The 16,915-nt window shown below is 41.9% G+C and overlaps 1 long non-coding RNA gene across 1 annotated transcript; it reads right to left on the bottom strand.

The window, feature by feature from the left end:
• Positions 1–10,273: 10,273 nt before the first annotated feature.
• LOC107292618 lies at positions 10,274–13,761 on the bottom strand. The gene is made up of 3 exons (XR_001549003.1): positions 13,565–13,761; positions 12,712–13,146; positions 10,274–10,556 (listed from the first exon to the last, which is right to left on the bottom strand). It is a non-coding gene; the product is annotated as an uncharacterized LOC107292618 (long non-coding RNA).
• Positions 13,762–16,915: the final 3,154 nt, after the last annotated feature.

Here is a 16,915-nt window from a genome sequence, read left to right as displayed (position 1 = left end):
TATTATCGTGCTGAGGGATAAATCCATTCTGCTCCCCTCAGTGTCCTATTTCAAGCTGGAATGTAAGATACTGGGAAGGTTGACCACTTTATTCCTAGGTAATGTTTGGAGCATTTTTTACCTTTGAGTTGGTGTGGATTGCTGGTGACTCCATGAACTAGTCCTTGTGGTTTTCTTGCCAAGGATTTTTGGAAATGGAACAACAACAACAACAACAAAATAACAACAATAATAATAACAATAATAATGTTGGATTAACTGTTCTATGTCCAGAAATTTCCCCCTAGTTCTAGATTGCTTCTCTCTTTGGTTAGTTTCCATCTGTTGCTTCTTGTCCTGCCTTCAGGGGCTTTGGAGAATAGCTTGACTCCCTCTTCTTTGGGGCAGCCCCTCAAATATTGGAACACTGCTATCATGTCACCCCCTAATCCTTCTTTTCATTAAATTAGACATACCTAGTTCCTGCAACTGTTCTCTGTATATTTTAGCCTCCAGTCCCCTGATCATCTTTGTTGCTCTTCTTTGTACTCTTTCTAGAGTCTCAACATCTTTTTTACATCGTGGTGACCAAAACTGGATGCAGTATTCCAGGTGTGGCCTTACCAAGGCATTGTAAAGTGGTATTAACACTTCCCGTGATCTTGATTCTATCCCTCTGTTAATGCAGCCTAGCACTGTGTTGGCTTTTTTGGCAGCTGCAGCACACTGCTGGCTCACATTTAATTGATTGTCCACTAGGACTCCAAGATCCCTCTCACAGTTACTACTATTGAGTGAGATACCACCTATACTGCACCTGTACATTTGGTTTTTCTTGCCTAAATGTAGAACCTTGCTTTTTTCACCATTGAATTTCATTTTGTTAGATAGCGCCTAATATTCAAGTCTGTCCAGATCATTTGCCTTTGCCTTCCTCTTAAAGAAGAGAGGAAAGGATTGGGACAAGGCCACCCATCTGGCTTCATGCCTAAGGCTGGACTAGAACTCACAGTCTCCCAGTTTCTAGCCTGGTGCCTTAACTACTTCATCAAACTGGCCTGATATAATACAGTTCCTACCACTGTTTGGAGGGACAATTCTATTTCTGAATTTCTGTTCCTGTTATTCTGTCTTTTGACTTTCTTGAAACACCCACAACAACAACCTTTTCTCTGGGTCCAGAGATAACACACAAAACAAAAACATTCTGAATATTTATTCTCTTTCATAGCTAGAGATTTGCCAAAACTTTTGATTTTAATGTTCTCCACGTACTGAAAATTCATTTTTTTCTCTTCCTGGCCACAGGAAACTGTTCCCCAGGTACAAGTAGTCCTCAACCACAACTGAGCCCAAAATTTCTGTTGCTAAACAAGACAGTTGTTAAGTGAGTCGAGCAACAACTGTTTTTGCCACAGTTGTTAAGCAAATCACTGCAGTTGTTAAGTGAATCATGTGGTCATTAAGTGAATTTGGTTTCCCCTATTAACTTTGCTTGTCGGAAACCTCTGGGAAGGTTACAAAGGGTGATCATATGACCCCGGGACACTGCAACCGTCATAAATACGAGCCCGTTGCCAAGCACCTGAATTTTGATCATGTGACTATAGGGATACTTCAATGGTTGTAAGTATGAAAAACAGTCATAAGTCACTTTTTTCAGTGCTGTTGTAACTTCAAATGGTCATTAAATGAATGGTTAAAAGTTAAGGACTACCTGTGCAAGTTTTCTGTTTTTGCACCTGCTACAAAATATGTTTTTCCCAAATGCATTGAAAGAATATCTATCCAGGATCATTAACAAACAACAGTAGGCTTGCAAGGCTTCTGAGCAGCTGTGCATTTCTAATGTTGTTTGTTTGCCTGAGTCACTTGCTTGTGAGATGGGCAGCTATATAGATTAGATTAGATTAGATTAGATTAGATTGGATTGGATTGGATTGGATTAGATTAGATTGGATTGGATTGGATTGGATTGGATTAGATTAGATTAGATTAGATTAGATTAGATTGGGATAGATAGAGATAGATGATAGATAGATGATAGATAGATAAACAGAGATAGATAATAGATGATAGATAGATAGATAGATAGATAGATAGATAGATAGATAGATAGATAGATAGATAGATAGATAGATAGATAGATAGATAGATAGATACAGTGGTGGGATTCAGCCGGTTTGCACCACTTCAGCAGAACCGGTAGCTAATTTTTTGTTGCCCAGGCCCAGAATGGACTTTCGGAAGCAGCCTCCACACAGAGAACTGGTTAGATAGATAGATAGACAGACAGACAGACAGACAGACAGACAGACAGACAGAGATGATAAGATGATAGATGATAGATAGACAGACAGACAGACAGACAGACAGATGAGCAACAAAGATGATTAGGGGACTGGAGGCTAAAACGCACTAAGAACAGTTGCTGGAATTGGGTATATCTAGTTTAATGAAAAAAAAGGATTAGTGTTGACATGATAGCAGTGTTCCAATATCTCAGGGGTTGCCACAAAGAAGAGGGGGTAAACCTATTCTCCAAAGCACCTGAAGGCAGGACAAGAGGCAATGGATGGAAACCAATCAAGGAGAAAAGCAACCTAGAACTAAGGAGAAATTTCTGGACAGTTAGAACAAATAATCAGTGGAACAACTTGCCTCCAGAAGTTGTCAATGCTCCAACACTGGAAGTTTTAAAGAAGAGATTGGACAACCATTTACCTGAAATAGGTTCTCCTGCTTGAGCAGGGGGTTGGACTAGAAGACCTCCAAGGTCCCTTTCTATTCTATTCTATTCTATTCTATTCTTAGATAGACAGAGATAGATAGATAGATAGATAGATAGATAGATAGATAGATAGATAGATAGATAGATAGATAGATAGATAGATAGATAGATAGTTTTCCAAGTTTGGAGTGAAAGAGTAAAGGCATTTATAGAATCTGTTAGGGCCTTCCAACTGGTAGCAAAGAATTATCCTATTCCAACTTTTTTTAGCATCTACTGAGATTGGCCCTAAAAGGACGTGATAAGATATAGGCCTCACAGAAGGCTGAAATTCTAGGTGTGGATGTTTCCTGGAGTTATATGCCTGATACTTGTGAGGACTTATCCATAAGCAATTAGAACATATTCTTTCATGAACTGCCATCATTGCAAAGCAAGGTCTGTATATAATCAAATCACTTTTTGGTGTAGTTTCCATCCTCACTCATCAGAGAAACAGAGGAGGCGAGAGCCAGAATGAAGCATAAAAAAGATATAGCTGAAGCCTAGCTAGGTAGCTAGCAATCTTGGGTTTTATATTTTTTATGTTTGATTCTTTTTAGATTGTTATGTAGTTTTAATTGTTATGCTTAACAATTTAACAATGCCCAGAGTCACATTTTTGGCTATATAAATATCCCAGATAAATAAATAAACCAACTCTATCAGCTCTAACTTTTTTATCTGTCCTTGCTATTTTTTATCTGTCCTACCAGGATTAGTTTCATTTTAAATGCCAGGAAATCTTAACTGCCCTTGAATGTATTAGTTGGGCAATATTTCCAGCAATCATTTCTGAAGAATAAACACAGCCTTATTAACTAACATATCCAGCTTTTCTGAAAATGCCATTCATGTCATGTCTGTTTCTCTCTCTCCTTTTTCTATAGCACTGTGCTTCTTCCTTAGAATTATTGTCATGGATCGTTGCAGTGTTGACAATTATATTAATATAATTCCTGTATATTAGTGCTTGAATTATGGAGTAGGGCAGTGGTGGCGAACCTATGGCATGAGTGCCAGAGGCAGCACTCAGAGCCCTCTCTGTGGGCACTCACGCTGTTGCCCCAGCCCTACCTACCCCCATGGCCCCTTCCTCACCAGCAGCCCCCCCAGAGGAGAGTCGCCCCTGAGCACAGCTGGAGCGGAACAGCACAGCCAAAGACATGGCATCTAGGCAGCAGGGACAAGACTCCGCCCTTGTGCCCTGTCACATGCAGATTATGCTGCAGGCCTCGGGTGGAGGGCACGCCCACCATGGTGCTGCTGGGCCACCTGGGCAATCTGCGGCGGGCCATGGAGGCAGTGGGTGGCCCTGTGGGTGGGTAGGGATGGGCTGGGGGCAGAGTGGGGCAAAGAGGGTGGGATGGGGTGGAGCGCGAGTGGAGCGGGGGCAGATGGGGCTGGTTTTTGGGCACTCAGTCTCTAAAAGGTTCGCCATCACTGGAGTAGGGAGTCCTTGCTGAAATCCTTGCTGAAATCCAGAAAACTCTATCACCAACATTTTAATCAAATAATTTACGCACCCGTAGTCTTCTCAAAGCATTTGCAAGGGGGTTTGTTTTCTTCACCCTCCCCCTTACTCACCTTTAAGGAGAAGATGAAAGCAGGAGCAGCCAGTTATAGGAAAGAACCATCCATGAGGAAGATGGAGTAGATCAGATCATCAAGCTGATTGTCAGCTGCCCAGCCCACTGCCCAGCTGACCAAAGACCTGCACAGACTACAGCGAAGGATGAGCCCTTGGGTGCACCCTGTACCAGGTGAGCCATAATAAAGATGGCATTGGAGTAGCATGAGTGGAAGTATCTCATATTATAAAACCCTAGTAAGACCACACCTGGAATACTGCAATCAGTTTTGGTCACTATACTACAAAAAAGATGTTGAGACCTTGGAAAAAGTTCAGAGAAGAACAAGTAAAATGACCAAAGGCCTGGAAACTAAAACATATGAAGAAGGGCTGCAGGACTTGGGTTTTGCTAGTCTAAAGAAAAGAAGAAACAGAGGTGACATGATAGCACTATTCCAGCATTTGAGGAACTGCCACAAAGAAGAGGGCGTCAAACTATTTTCCAAAGGACCAGAGGGCAAGACAATGGCTGGAAACTGACCAAAGAGAGAAGCAACCTGGAAAAGGAGAAACTTCCTAATAGTGAGGACAATTAATCAGTGGAACAGCTTGCCTTCAAAAATTGTGGGTGCTTCATCACTGGAGGTTTTAAAGAAGAGACTGGACAGCCATTTGTCTGAAATGGTATAGGTCAGGGGTGGCGAACCTAGGCACGGGTGCCAGAGGCGGCACTTGGAATCCTCTCTGTGAGCACAAGTTCTGTTGCCCCAGCCTTGCCTCCGCCCACGACCCCCTCCTCACCAGCAGCCCCCCCTGGAGGAGAGTCACCCCTGAGCGTGGCCCACACGGAGCAGCGCAGCCAAGGACATGGCAGCCAGGCAGCGTAGACAAGACTCTGCCCTCATACTCCAATGCACACAATTGATGCTGCGGGGCGCAGGCAGAGGGTGTGGCCATGGCGCTGCTGGGCTGCCTGGGTGATCTGCGGTGGGCCCTGGAGGCAGTGAGTGGCCCTGCGGGTAGGCAGGGTGGGGCGGAGTGGGGGTGGGGCAGAGGGTGGAGCGGGGGCGGACAGGGGTGGAGCAGGGGCGGGGCCAGTTTTTGGGCACTTGGTCTTTAAAAGGTTCGCCATCACTGGTATAGGTTCTCCTGCTTGAGCAGGGGGTTGGACTAGAAGACCTCCAAGGTTCCTTCCAGCTCTATTCTATTCTATTCTATTCTATTCTATTCTATTCTATTCTATTCTATTCTATTCTATTCTATTCTAGTCTAGTCTAGTCTAGTCTAGTCTAGTCTATTCTATTCTATTCTATTCTATTCTATTCTATTCTATTCTATTCTATTCTACCTTGAATGATAGTCAAGTGGGTGGATTGCAGGAAGTTCTCCACAGCACTGTTTTCCAAACATGGATGGGTTTTGAAGTAGCAGCCATGCTGCTGTGGGTCTCTACCTTTATTACCCTCATCATGAAGGACTATTTTTTTCTTTGATTGTCCAACACCATCTCTCCATCTTTCTTAATGCATCATGATCCTCCTTTCTTCAGTCACCTCTTGTGAGCAATCTCATGTTTTTTGTTTCTCCTAGTCTGCATTATCAAACTTTTTTTCTTTCTGGTAATACAGGCGTTTTCTTTGCCCAGAAGTCTGTTTGGTTAACATAGGCAGCTTGAATGCACAAAGGATATATTTATTGGCCAGACAGAAGCTGGGTGCAGTCTCCAGAGCCACTTTCACTCTCCTTTGTAAGGATAAAAACATGAACAGTGCTTTCACAAGTTTCTTCTTTGGAGGTTGGACTGAGTTTCACAATATGACTTGCAGCTTCAACTAATGCATTTGGGTGAAATCTAGAAGTGGGCAATGAATGCATTGATTAGACTATTTCATATGGCTTGTCAGAATCCAATTATATTTCATTTCTATCTACCTACTCTGATGAAAACCCAATTCTTACTCTATTCTGGATTCTGTCATACTACGAAAGGGGAGGAGGGTAAGCATGGGGGGGTTTATGACTCTCACTTCCTTCATTAACTACAAAGTGACCATTTGTGGATTCTCATCGAGAGAACTAACCATAACAATGTGGCCATTGCCTTTCATCTCACTCCCCTTTGCCGGCAGTGAGGAAAACGGGGTGGGAAATACAATGCCTGGGATCTGGGAAAAGAGAGGATGAATGATCGTGCCGACGGAGCGGACTGACGGATTGAATCGCCCGGAAGAACTGTGGGGTGGGGGCTGCTTGGAAACACTTTAAAACATTGAATGGTGGGAGAGGATTCCCCAGATCCTGTCTAGCATGCCTGCAATCAGCTTCTCTTAATAAAGATCCCTGTTGGAAGAGACATTCCAAGAGTTCTGTCTTCTTAAGATGTAAAATTGAGGTGGGTCCTTACATGGCTACTATCCCAATTCTATGATCCTGGATGGACATAGGTATAAATTTGGCAGCTGGATAGAGAGGCATGCTAATAAAACAAATGCCATTTATACTGATATCTAAATATAACTTACCTTCTGGAACTCGGATGCAAGATTAATTGGCATGATCTGATTTTACGAAATTTGGCTTGAACTCAAACACTGAACTGTATTGCAGCAGTGGTTTTCACCAGATTGGTCAAGCTATTAAGGAAACTGTCAAGCCTAATTTGAAACTATTAGGAAAAATGCTGGCAGGTTTATAACCACGGGGCACCATATCTGGATTGCAGAACTCCACATTGTCCCTAGGTGGCAGCAAAGAAAGAGCTTCCTGTTTTTCTCGGTTGACACCAAGTGGTGGTTTAGATTTTTGCAGCTCAGACACGGCAACTTTAATTTGAAATTAAAAATAAACCACACAACTGAGGAAATTAAACTCCCTTGTATTCTTCCAGGTGTTAGTCTGCCTAAAGAAAGAGATATTCTTTTCATTTGTGGTGGTCTTTGAGATTGTTGTTGTTGGTCTTTAAGATTAGTAGAGGGCAGAGGTCTATTAAAACAATTTGCTGCAATTTGCCAAGTGGCCCCTCTATGCTCCAGACATGTGGGGATAATGTAAAAAACAGGAAAGAGATTGTAATGCCCTCTTGGTAGGATTCTCATTGGTTGCTTTTAGTCAGAAAATTCTGGAATAAACCGCTCGCTATAATAAAGCAAGGATTCCTAACTTGATTACAGCCGTAATAAAATTTATGTTTTTCTCCAAATTCAATTGTAAAAGCATGACATAATACGTACGGTTTGTACTGACGGCTCAAATGCATCCATCTGGCATTGCTCTAATGTGCTTCTGGTGCCCAGCATTTAGGTTGTAAATGTTATATAAGGTTTGCTTTGCTATCCTAGCATCAGATCAGGTGCTTTAGGCTTTGTGAAGCCACACATTTGCTCTCCTTTCTCATATAGATGTCCACATTCTTCATAGCTTGTGGTGATTGCAGTCTCTGGGTTTATATTTGTGGGCGTTGGATCTCATTAGCCACAATCAGGACAGAAAACAGATTGCCAAGGAATAAGTCTCATTTTGAACTCAGTTTATTCTTAAGAAAAAAAAGATGACGGTCACAGCAATTCTAATGAATATTTTAGCTTTCAAATGTAAACACTATATATATAGGCAATTCAAAACTATTAGTGTTTTGCTTGCTTTTTCCTGTAGTTTTGCATTTTTGGGGGAATGCCAGCAAGCCTACATCTAGATATTGGTTATGTAGTGGCTACTAGCTTTTTGTTTATTGGTACGCAAATATATTAGAACATTGGATTGCTTAAAAAAAATTATTATGTTGAAGTTTGTATGCACAGAGGTCATTCATTTCCACAATAAATCTCCCCCAGTGCAAGAGAAACTTAAAATAAAAAAATTGGAAGGAATGAGTAAGCAAGCAAGCAAGGCATAAAACAAATATCTAATTTAGATAAGTGGCTTGTCTACAACATCAGAGCACAATTTACGGCCCCGGGGACAGCATGCGGCCCCTGAAGGCTGCTGTTTTCTGTGTTGTGTGGAAGGCAAACCAACATGATGCTATAAATGCAGATTGTTCTGAATTGTCTGTAATGACAGTATTTCCATATTAAATTTTTAATAGCATCTCTTATTTCATTCTCACTTTCCAATAGTTATATGCCATTCCATTAATCACTAGGTTCAATCAAACTTATTCAATGTTGCCTAAGAACAATTTAGGTCTTATTTTGTTTTACAAGAACAAATACAGTCTAAGCCAGCGATGGCGAACCTTTTAGAGACCGAGTGCCCAAACTGCAACCCAAAACCCACTTATTTATTGCCGGGTGCCAGGTGGGCGTGGTCCACTGGGTGGGCGTGGCTGTGGAGGTCATGGCAGATTGGGTGGGTGTGGCCAAGGTGGGCGTGATCACCTCGATGTTGCTCGTGGGGAGGGACGCCTGTGGGGACCAGGCAGAGTTGGGGGAGATCCAGGGGGTCTCTGGCAGGTGGGGCAGTGGGTAGGAGGCTCGTCCTGCAGGGTGAGGTGAGGCAGGGCGGGGATGCCATTGTCACAGGGCAAGGTGAGGCAGGGGCCGGAGCGGCTGCTGCCTGACACCATCAGCCCCTGCACACAGAGGCCAGTGAGCGCATGGGTGCTGGGATGCATCCGGCCACGTGGGACCTTGGCGAGTTAGCAGGCGGCTGGTTGAAGAGGGACAGTTGCCATCTCCGGGGCATGGTGCACGTGCCCACAGAGAGGCTCTGAGTGCCACCTCTGGCACGCGTGCCAAAGGTTCGCCACCACTGGTCTAAGCACTGTTATTAAATATAAGAATGGAAGTAGATGCTACTTTCAAAGAGAAGTTCCCTCAGCAACACATCTTTCTTAACATCCTCATAATTTCAGTGGCTTTTGTCTCTTTAGAATGCACCCCAAAGTGCTTGTGTCTCCCTGTAAAGACATATGTGACTTTAGCAGCTGCTTTCTAGCACTTTATTATATTTCATAGCATTATAGGCTTTAGGAGTAGCTTCTCTTTGTGTGTGTTTTAATACATTGCTAATGTTCTTTGTCCTGTTTTTTTTTAAACTACCTGGAACTTGTGGACTCCCAGGGAAAAAATGGCAAACTGAGACAGCTTCGTTAAAATTGGAGTCAACAACTAAAGCGAATGTGTGGCTGATATATAAACCAGCTCTTCATAATTCCTCTCTGGAAAAAGAAAGTATTAGAGATCACCCACAGGAGCACCAGACAGTTGCTCCCTAGTTGCTCTTTCATTTCAATTAGGAGCATCTTTAAAAAAAATTATGACAAGCCTCAATCCTTATTCAAGTTTTGTATTCCGGTTTTGAAAGAATGGAACATGGAATATCACCACTAGCAATACTAAGACAATTTACAGTCCTGTTCCACCATCCACTGGGCCATGTTTAGTGCTCTGTTGTAATTCTGTTATGTAGATTCTGATTGTTATATTTCAGAGCTGCATCACATTTTTTTTTTAAATTGGATCTTGATGGGCCCTTGTATACTTAGTACTAGGCAGAACTTTCGGATCACTCTTCTTGCCTAAAATGCTATCCTTGGCAATTCACAGAAATTATACATATATGGGTGACCATCATGGACCCTTTATACCATAGATCAAATAGCAAGATGCTGGATGAGGCTGTCATGGTTCCGATAGATGAAACTCTCCAAAACAACTTCGAGGCATTGTTTACCTTAAAGAATCTTTTATTCGAGAAACAAAGTATTGGCACTACATAGCTGAAGCCAAAAACTGAATTCCCCTCCCCTAGCACAAAGTAGCAAAGCACAATTCCCTCCTCCAATTAACAGTCATAAATCACATTCCCCAATTAACTTGAAGCGGGGGCTTTCTCCCCATCTCTCCAGCCCACCAAATCTCTATCAACTCTGGGCCTCATGACCTTGGGTTCCCACCGCTGAGTTATTATTGTTATGACTAGCTGGACTCTCATTCACATTCCCCCTCCCAGCATCAACGAACTCTAAAAGTGATAGAGGAAAAATGGCTACATTTCCATCTGTTGTCAAAGCAAGAACATCCAATGTTAGCAGCATTGACATCGGCTTCCTCAGTGGGCTATATAGATGTGAACATTTCATAATGACTTGGTCTAATGTGATTTTGTGATAAAGATGAAATAAAAAATGAGGAGCGGAAGACCGATTACAAGTGATAGGAGTGCCAGTATGACAGCCGTCCTTGAATATCTCCGAGCAGCTGTAAGATTTCCCTCACGATTGGCTTTTTGAGTCTGGAAAAAAACATATGAGAGAAATGATGCAAAAATGCAACTGACGCATCTGATTAGGACATTAAAATCAAGGTCTATCTGTATTCATCTTTAGTTGACTCAAGCGGTATAAAATGGGCATCTATAAAACAGTCGACATTTTTAAAAAAATGGGCTGGGAGTTGTGATCTCCTATCCTAGCTTATCCTACATTTCCTTTCGAAAGGGAAGAGATGAGGAAGTTTGGGTGAGAAAGAGAGAGGAATGTGTGGGGGGAAAAAATCACACAGAACAAGATGGGTTTGGTAAGTCTATCCAGTGTTTCTCAACCTTGACAATTTTAAGGCCTGTGGACTTCAACTCCCAGAATTCCACAGCCAGCAATGCTGGCTGTGGAATTCTGGGAGTTGAAGTCCACAGGCCTTAAAATTGTCAAGGTTGAGAAACACTGGTCTATGCCAAAAGCAATAAAAGAGAAAGAAAATAAAAAAGCTGACTTCACGTAGAATGTCTGTGAGAAGATGAGACTCCCAGGAATTCTGGGAGTTGAAGTCCACGAGTCATAAAAGAGCCAAGGTTGCCTACCCCTGGGCTAGAAGACCTCCGAGGTCTTCCAACTCTATTATTCTGTATTCCTCACATTTATCCACTCTCCTATCAGACATATCAATAATTTTACTGCTTTGGAAGCTAAATTAAATCCCATTATTCCCTTTGACTCTGCATAGTAAACAGTGGAGATCAAAGGTACCTTTTATATATACATATATGTGAGGCACGTATCTTATCTCCAGTGGAAAAGACATCTATGAAGTGAAAGTCATGAATCATCACAATGGAAACTCTCAAAGCAAGATTTGACCTGCAATTCACAGAAACCTCTAACCTTCAGCTGAGGATTCATCTTGCCACAACAATGGGTGTTTCTGGAAAAACTGCTAATCTCCAATAATTGTATATGACTTGATTATTTTTCACTTATTTGATGGAAATGCATCCCACACTGACAAGGGAGAAAAATTAGGGTGATTCTAGTTTCTATATTTCCAGCATCTTTAGAGAGTTGGGATTTTTGAATAGGAGCTATGCAAGTACTGTAGTGTTTAAGGCCCATAAAACCACATTGGGTTATTGGTGCCAGTTCATGCAGCCACATTCAACATTATTTCTCTATCCAGAGGTGTAAAGCTCTTTAAAACAGGACTTTGTGAAGTCTTTGTGAGATGGATGATACTAAATACTGCATCCAGTTTTGGTCACCATGACGATAAAAAGATGCTGAGACTTTAAAAAGAGTGCAGAGAAGAGCAGCAAAGATAATCAGGGGATGGGAGGCTAAAACATATAAAGAACGCTTGCTGGAATTGGATATGTCTAATTTAATGAAAAGAAGGTCTAGGGGTGACATGATAGCAGTGTTCCAATATCTTAGGGTTTGCCACAGAGAAGAGGGAGTCAGGCTATTCTCCAAAGCACCTGAGGGCAGGACAAGAAGCAACAGATGGAAGCTAATCAAGGAGAGATACAAGCTAGAACTAAGAAGACATTTCCTGACAGCTACAACAATTAACCAGTGGAACACCTTGCCTCCAGAAGTTGTGAATGCTCCAACACTGGAAGTTTTTAAGAAGAGATTGGACAACCATTTGTCTGAAATGGTATAGGGTTTCCTGCCTGAGCAGGGTGTTGGACTAGATGACTTCCAAGGTCCTTCCAACTTTGTTATTCCATGCCATGCCATGCCATGCCATGCCATGCCATGCCATGCCATGCCATGCCATGCCATTCCATTCCATTCCATTCTATTCTATTCTATTCTATTCTATTCTATTCTATTCTATTCTATTCAGCATCTCATCTTCCAAAGAGGCAAGGAAGTGGTGCAATTCAGTTTACCCCATGGCATATCTTTCCATGGTAGCCAATATGGTAATACTGAGGAATTATTTTGATAAATGATAACCCATATCTTCGGATTTTGATAAAACAAAGCATAAAAGTCCTGGCAAAAGAGGATCAACTGAATTAAAGACTGGATTTTAAAGGATCAGAGGTGATGCAGATTGATCACCAGGGATGTCGAGGAATAAAAATACTTCTATGCTGACATGGAGCCCATTTCATTTGTAGCAGACCACACAAGAACAAACACAGAGACGTACATTCATAAGCTTACCAGTTTAGAGAAAACAAAGGCAGCTACGCCCAGCGGCAAGAAACAGCACAGTGCAGCAACGATAGAGAAGCCAATATAATCAGGTTCTTCAACTAGTTCAGCAGGCACAAAGACAACCGTCTGTGGTTTCTGAAGGACCGGAATGTGTTTGGATGCTGTCCTATCTGGGTCATCTACAGGTCGGTCCTTGGCTGGCACAATAGGAGATTTCTCACAGTCTGCACAATGAGCTGATTCAGGAGGAGTTTTTGGAAGATCAAGCTGAATTTCCGAGTAATGGGGTGGACTTTGGGAGATAGGCACATCTTCTTGCAGCCTCTGGTATTTTGGGGAACTCATGGTTTTGGCTAGTAGCCCTTTCTACACCTTCACTGGTGTTCTGCAGATTCCCTTGGTCTTTCTTCCCAATTCTCTCCAGTCCTGATTTCTGGCCAGCTGTATAATAACAAGCAATCTTGTTTTGATTTGCTGTCTACCCTGTCATGGTTCTGACAGCTGAAACTCCTCAAAAGAACTTCGAGGCATTGTTTACCTTAAAGAATCTTTATTTTGAGTAGCATAACATTGGCGCTGCATAAACGAAACCAAAAACTGAAGTCCCCTCCCCTGAGCCCATAGCATCAAAGCACAATTCCCTCCTCTAACTAATCACATTCCCCAATTAGCTTCCTCTCCATTTCTTCACCCCACCAATTTCTTATCAGCTCTGGTTACAATAATCTTGTTTCTCACAGCTTGTTCACATCCCCCCTCCCAGCATCATTTAACTCTAAAAGCAAAATGTAAAAGATGGCTACAATTCCATCTGTTGTCAATGCAAAAAAAAAATCCAATGTTAGCAGCGTTGACATACCCCTCCAGTGCTTTTTTCTGGAAGTTGCCTTTGTGTTCTGATTCCGACTCCAGTGAATTGATGTTCTCTCTTTCTCTCCCAGCTCCCTTTTTGCTGGAACATTTGTATTATAAAATGCAGGCATCTCTGCTTTGCTTCTCTTTTGAGGGCTATGACGTATGTTCAGGCTTTGGACATAACAACGCCTATGTCATGGTTCCAACAGATGAAACCCTTCAAAAGAACTTTGAGGCATTGTTTACCAATGTTTACCAAAAACTAAATTCCCCTCCCCTGGATACCAAGTAACAAGACACAATTCCCTCCTCCAATAAACAGTCATAAATCACATTCCCCAATTAGCTTGAAGCGTGGGCTTTCTCCCCAGCTCTCCAGCCTGCCAAAACTCTATCAACTCTGGGCCAATGACCTTGGGTTCCCATGGCTGAGTTATTGTTGTTATGACTAGCTGGACTCTCATCCACATTTTCCCTCCCAGCATCAACTAAAAGTAATAGAGAAAAATGGCTGCATTTCCATCTGTTGTCAAAGCAAGAACATCCGATGTTAGCAGCGTTGACAGTCTATTAGGTAGCCGTTGGAAAGAAGAAAAGGGGAAGGAAAGAAAAAATAGCAATCAATAATAGAACAGAATAGAATTCTTTATTGGCCAAGTGTGATTGGACACACACAAGGAATTTGTGTCAGGTGCATAAGCTCTGAGTTTACCTACAAACAACAAAGTGGTAAGTCATAGATCATAAAGCATAGTTACAATCATTAATCATGAGATATAAACAACAAGTGATAAATCATAAAATAACAATAGGAACAGCTAGTAGGAAAGATGAGAAGATGAGAAAAGATGAAAAATGGGAAGATGAGAAGGATAATAGCAATAGAGCCTACTACATGGGTAAATATATTTAGACCCAAGATAGTGCTATGGGAATTAGGCATTCAACAGAGTGATGGCACGGTTGTTTGTTTTGGCATGAAATGCCCTATAGTGATTTGAAATAGTTTATGTCCAGGATGTGAGGGGTCTCTAGATGATACTGAATGTAGCTACTAGATCAGTGGTTGTTAAACGGGATAGTTACCACCAAGAGGGTCATCTGGGCATATACTGGGGGTAAGAGACATTTTTTCATGGCTTGTTTGTGAGTCAGGGATGTAGTTTGGGACTGCTGAGACACTTGTGTAAAACAACAGAATGTTCCAATAACTTGTAGCTCAGGGTTGAAATGAGGGGCCCTTGGTGCTCTCTGAGCTTTGTTGTTTCTTGCAGACCTTTCATTACCCAAATTAGGTAACATCATCAGTGCTAGTTAAGGAGTGGGGTTCGCTCTTAATTTATATTCTAGTGGCTTGCCCTGTCAGTGTTGGTGGGGGTGGTCTTAGAAGCCAAACCCAGCCAAACCAAAGAACCTTTAAGACCACCTTTACCAACACTTCACTAAAATTTGGACAACTTGGCAACTGATACATATTTATGATGGTTGCAGTGTCCCAGGATTTTGTGATCACCTTTTGTGGCAAGCAAAGTCAACAGGGAAGCACTTAACACACACTTAACTGTGTTACTAATTTAACAACTGCAGTGATTCACTTAACAGCTGTGGCAAGAAAGGTTGTAAAATGGGGCAAAACTCACTTAACCATGTTTTCCCTTAGCAACAGACATTTTGGGCTAAATTGCAGTCATAAATCGAGGACTCCCTGTATAGCCTAGAAATCACAAAAACTTTACTGAGAACCTTCCAAGACTCTTAGAAGTCTCTCTTTGTACCAGTAGAGAAATGATCAAAAATTGTCTGGAAGGGGTATAATTTTTCCAGTACTACTACATCATGCATGTAGCTAAAGAATATTGCAATAAGAAACATGTCAGAATAATTTACATTTGAGGTGAAAGCTGGGTTTTGGAATTACAGTACTCTAACACAAAGTTGCACTTCCATGAGACGAATAACGGGTTAAAGATCTTTTGAGACATCTGAAGATCTAAAACGTTCAAACCTTAAAGGGTTTGAGTTTTTCGTCAGTCAGTGCTTCGAAGGTCCTTTTATCCGCCACTAGAGAGGTTTGACTATGTCATAAACGTATAGACTAAATTTGAAGGTAGAAACTTCCCCTTGTGATTTTTCATGAGATAAAGTGTCCCTTACACTGGCTTGAATATTGACTGAAAGAGGTTCTTGTAATCTATTTGCTCAATGGCATTTTATTTTTGAACTATGTTCCCCAAGAAAGGTGATTTGGAGACAGGGCATGATCACTCCCTGGATGTAGCTGGCAACAAATTCTCAGCTGTCTGAAGGAGCCAGGAAGGGTTTGGATCCATGCTGCAGATGGCAGAACTCACCCTGCACAAGCTGAATAAATAAGATATGAGAGAGCAGAAAATGGCCATCATTAAACCCTCATTAAGCAGCCCCCCCTCTTTCTGTTTGCTTGATTTCAAATATGCCTGCCTCTTCATGAAAGGGGCAGATTTGAAACCATCTTCCATGCCGGATCACAGAATCTACTTTGAATATGAGACATAGATAGTTCATTGCAAATCTTTCAGTCATTCTTTCCAGCCTATAGCTGTCCCCTCAAATACAGTGCTACGTAGCTCAAACATATCTTTGACGTTCGCAGAACCAAGAATATGAAAACCTTTAGATGCGTGGGCACGTTAATTTTGTGATACCATTCAAATAACAGTGGAAGCCCTCGACGCGTTCTGATGAGTTGAGTCTGATGAAGTTTCTTCAGGGGCTTAAGGATACTAGAGGTCTACTCTACTTAAAAAGACTGCAATTATAGAGATGTACACGAATGTTAGTAGGATCCCAATCCCCAAGGCTATATGGGCAAAGGACCGTGCTAATATGGAGAGTCGCTGAGCAGCTGTTCGGTCACCAAGTTTGTTAGCTTGCCGAGTCTGCAGGAAAAAAGGGGGGGGGATTTATTATGAAATCATACTGAATAATATTTCACATACTGGACGTGTAACACTGAGTGTGCACCCGGAAGCTTCGTTTGTTTTGCCCACTGAAGAATTCTGTTGTCATGGGTGGCAAGCAACTTATCTGTAGGGACTGGCAGAGTAAAGTCCATAGTTCACATCATTTTAAAGCTTGCTTTGATAGATAAATAGCCAATATAAAAGTTTCTGGGAAATGATAAGGGTCAATAGAATCTGAGTCAGTAGAGATCTAAACATGCATTGCTATAAAAGGTTGCTCTAGTTGTTAAAACTAAGCCGAGAAGAACCTTTAAACTCAATTCAAGCTCAGCCCTTTCAGCCGTGGGTCCTCCAGATCTATCATCTAGAGCAGGGGTCTTCAAACTTGGCCCTTTTAGGACTTGTGGACTTCA

Source organism: Protobothrops mucrosquamatus, unplaced genomic scaffold, assembly GCF_001527695.2.
Source record: "Protobothrops mucrosquamatus isolate PMUCROS unplaced genomic scaffold, P.Mucros_1.0 scaffold_167, whole genome shotgun sequence".
Classification (NCBI taxonomy): domain Eukaryota; kingdom Metazoa; phylum Chordata; class Lepidosauria; order Squamata; family Viperidae; genus Protobothrops; species Protobothrops mucrosquamatus.
The sequence above is the reverse complement of the archived record's forward strand: the minus strand, read 5'-3'. Positions and strand labels throughout refer to the sequence as shown.